The sequence below is a fragment of the Chiroxiphia lanceolata genome, chromosome 1 (genome assembly GCF_009829145.1).
Source record: "Chiroxiphia lanceolata isolate bChiLan1 chromosome 1, bChiLan1.pri, whole genome shotgun sequence".
Taxonomy (NCBI): domain Eukaryota; kingdom Metazoa; phylum Chordata; class Aves; order Passeriformes; family Pipridae; genus Chiroxiphia; species Chiroxiphia lanceolata.
Window position 1 is genome coordinate 153,392,109 of NC_045637.1, and position 4,364 is coordinate 153,396,472.

Sequence of the window (4,364 nt, forward strand, 5' to 3'; positions counted from 1 at the left end):
TGCTTGGCATCCTCCACCACACCTTGGATGTTGTTAAAGCATTAAGTGTGTCATGAGTTTGTCCAAAACACTTTTTGATAATTTTTTTGAGAAAACCAACTACAGAGGTTCCTTTATGAAATGCCTGTAGGTGTATCCCATCCTGTGTTCCATATAGGGAATATCAGATATTGATACTGCAGATACTGAACTCTAGATTGTTAAAAGGGTGGGACTACAAAAATACAGGGTTGCCTGATAAAAAGCATGGACAATACTTTACTTTGAAAGTCTATTACCAAAAATGACTCCATGTTCCAGGTATTTGCAAAAAAAAAATAAATAGATTTAAGCTGAAGACCATTGAGTAAGTTTTGCAATATTCTGACTGAGTTGCTGTAAAATAATTTGTGAAGTTTTTCCAGGGGTTTAGAAAGTTGTGTGCTGAGAACCAGATTTTTAATGGCACAATGTGACCTGCAAATTGGGGTCTGTAGTGACACAACAGACTTAACATTGTTTGATTAGAGCTAACGAGCTCTGTTGTATCATAATAGTTTTCATTACTGACTTTCTGTAATATCTGGAGATGCTTTCATTTCTCTCAAATGTTTTCAAATATTGGAAATGATTTTTTTTTAATTTTTTTTTTGGTGTGTGTGATCTCATCAGGCCCCAACAGCTTTGAAAATTAAAAGTGGTTATTTCTCGCTTAGGCATCAATTCATTCTCTCTTTGATTGAATTAAACTACCCCAAATTAGATAATTTTTTCATACACTTCTGAAACATGAAAAGCAAGTTCAAAGGGAAGTTTGCAGACTGTGATGATTCCCTCCATTTCTGTCCATCAGCAGCTGAATAAGATGTTTGTGTGCACGTTCCTGAAGCTGAATTTGCCACAGAGGTTTTTTCACTTTTCTATGAGAACCCGAAATTCTGAACTTTCCCCCTTCCTACACTTGTAGTTTAGTGACAAAGTGTGTGCATGTAACCCTTTCCAGTCAATCTTTTGTAAGCTTCTTATGCCTTTTAACGTTAAATACATTTCTTACTCGAGGCAGGATGCATTTAGAGACGGGTTTCTAACAGCAGGAGCCATCTGAGAGTCCTGAACAAATGTTTCAGTAACATTTGTTGCACTTTCATCACTTTCAGTACAAATGTAACTTGTTTGTCCCTTACTAAGAAAATAGAACTAGAGGGCTCATGTGTAACAAAATATACAAATATAACTGTTACCATTCGATACTTATTAGTGGAAAAAATAGCTCCAGAATCAGACTTCTCTCATATATCAGAGCTGATTTGAGTTTTTAAGGTCAGGAAAAGGTAATAGAAATATGGTCAATCAATTAACTGTAGTTATCAAAAATTACTGCAATGCCACTAAAGTCTTTCATATCTTGAATTAAAGCTTTATAAAGAAATTCCATCAGGTTGGGGAGGGGGGGTGAGGGAAGCGTTGGGGGCACTTAGTGAATTCTGTTCAATTGTGCTTCAGGTAGAAAACATCCCCCTGAGCTGGTTTTCTAACTTTGGTCTATGTTTTTTGCAATTTTGTTATTCCAAAGTAGTCGCTGTTTGTAAAATAAACTTTTGTACATATCTGCAAATGCTGTTTTTTCTCTACATCTGGAAAAATCCGGTGCTGCTCGAGGGGAAGCAGGCAGGAAAATGAAAAATATACTTCAATTTCTGCCTTTGTCCCTTGCAAGACTCGGGCAGGAGTTTGCCTTTTCCTTTTCCTGACCTACATAGGGAACGATTCCTCAGCGAGACTCTGCACTGGGTTTACATAACAGTCATTGGAGGAACAAATATTTTGAAATTTCCAAGTGATTTGAGGTCTCTCCATTTCCTCAAGATACATAAAAGGTTCCTCTCCTTGGTGAAAAGATCCACTCAACAGCTCTCCACGGAAATCTGGGGATTGGGCTGAGCTTAACCACTTTGCTAAATGTTCTTTCCCAAATACACATTCCCACATCACTTCCTTAGCATTGGAAGTGGGATATTAGTTCGTGGCAGCAGATGTGATGGCTCAGTGCATTAATCCATTAGTCTTTTAGACCTTCTGTTCCACAAAAAACTGGATTTCATTGGAAATACTGGCTTTGTCATAATGGACAGACTAATTGCCTTGGTCTGAGGTGAAAAGGACAGAGGAAAGTGTTTCCTTGTTTGGTTTAGTCTTTAGTGTGGTCTTTTCCCTGACTTTGGAATACTGATTCTGAGAAAGAGAAGCAAGAAATCCTGGGCAGGACAAAGAGGAGCTCCAGGTGATCTGAGCTGTAGTTCTGAAATGCTTGGAAAATGGTAATTTTAAGGTGGGGAAGGGGTGAAGTGGCACATCAAAGAGATCAGCTGAAACAGGGTAAGAAATGTTAGATAAACTCCTGTGTCTCACTGCTGCATAAACCAGTTGTTTTTCATAGGATGGTGTGGGTTGGAAGGCACCTTAAAGCTCATCTCATTCCACCCCCACCATGGGCAGGGACACCTTCCATGATTCAGGTTGCTGCAAGCCCTGTCCAGCCTGGCCTTGGACACTTCCAGGGATCCAGGGGCAGCCACAGCTTCTCTGGGCAACCTCTGCCAGGGCCTCCCCACCCTCACAGAGAAGAATTTCTTCCCAATATCCCATCTAACCTTGCACTCTGGCAGTTTGAAGCCATTCCCTGTGTCCTGTCCCTCCATCCCTTGTCCCCAGTCCCTCTCCAGCTCTCCTGGAGCCCCTTTAGGCCCTGGAAGGGGCTCTCAGCTCTCCCTGGAGCCTTCTCTTCTCCAGGTGAACACTTCCAGCTCCCCCAACCTGGCTCCAGAGCAGAGGGACTCCAGCCCTGGGAGCATCCCTGTGGCCTCCTCTGGATTTGCTCCAGCAGCTCCACATCCTGCTTGTGCCAGAGGCCCCAGAGCTGGAGGCAGCACTGCCAGTGGGGTCTCAGCAGAGCAGAGGGGGACAATCCCTTCCCTAACAGGTTGTTAAAAGTGATCACCAACCTTTCTTTTAAGAGCATAACATCACTTTTTATCCTTCCAGAGGTGTATTCCCTGCAGAAGTCAAACGCTGGGATGGTGCTCAGGTGCCACAGCCGTGGAGGTCACAGTGTTACCTGGAGCTCAGGGTGGAGCAGGGCCTGGTGAAAACAGAGTGGGTGACACTCACTGCTCACCAGTGGCATTTTTTGATTTAAACAAGCCTTAAATCCTGCAATCAAGTAAAATTATCACTCAACCATAAGCGGTTTCTGCTAAAAAAAAAAAGGGAGGTCTAAGTGAGATTGGTCTGTAGGTCCTGGGTTGTTTTGGGAACGGTTTATCCACCATGCAGCTCACAGGATATTGTGGAGTAGCTCTGTAGGAGCAAGTGTTCATCTCCAGTTGCAGGTGAGTGACTTGTCTCGAGTCAGACTATTACATGAACCATCTGCCTTATAAATCACAGATTTACAAACCTGCAGCACAAATACACTTTCCCCGTGAAATCCCTGCACCTCCTTCCCGCTCTGTCGCTCCCAAACCAGGGCAGTTTGTGTCCTTGCGCTCGAGGGGAAGCAGCGTTTGAAGCGTTTTTCCTGAAGATCCCTTGGTGTCTGACAGCGTGTTAAATGTCTTGTTGTGTCTTTGGTGTGCTCGAGGCGATCACACTCCCGGTTCAGAGCAGTGCAGAGTGTTTGGATGACCTTGAGCTGCACCCTGGAATCCCATCTGGTGTCATTTCCAAACCCAGCGCTGCCTGGGATTTAAATCACCAGGAGATAAAGCTTTGCATGCTCCACCCCTGCCTCGCAGCCATGTAAGGAATTCTCTTGTAGGTGATTGGGAAACAGGAAAGGGTTTTCCACCTGGTTTTAAAAACGCTCCACTGTGGTGCTTTAAAAGTGTTTACAAATTATCTAAACAATTAAAGGGGCCCAGGCTTGAATTCCATAATATCCGTGTAATCCCTCTGAAGTAGATGGGATTGCATGCGTGAAATCAGAGGGCCTGTGGCAGTTTGGGGGAGGTTTTTTTTTAATGAAGATGATATTTCAGAGTCACAGTGGATGCACAGAGAGGGGGTGGGCATTAATTGGGTATTAATTGATGTTTTTCTGCTGTATCTGTCCTTGCAAGAGCAGGGTGGAGCCCATGGAAATTGATGTTCTTACCTATAGGGTGTTCTAATGTTGCACCTGGGATTTTGTGTTAATTTTGGGCCCCTCGCTGCAAGAAAGTCATGGAGGGGCTGGAGCGTGTGCAGGGAAGGGAATGGAGCTGGGGAAGGGGCTGGAGCAGCAGGAGCAGCTCAGGGAGCTGGGGGGGCTCAGCCTGGAGAAAAGGAGGCTCAGGGGGGACCTTCTGGCTCTGCAACCTCCTGACTGGAGGGAGAAGCGGGGGGGG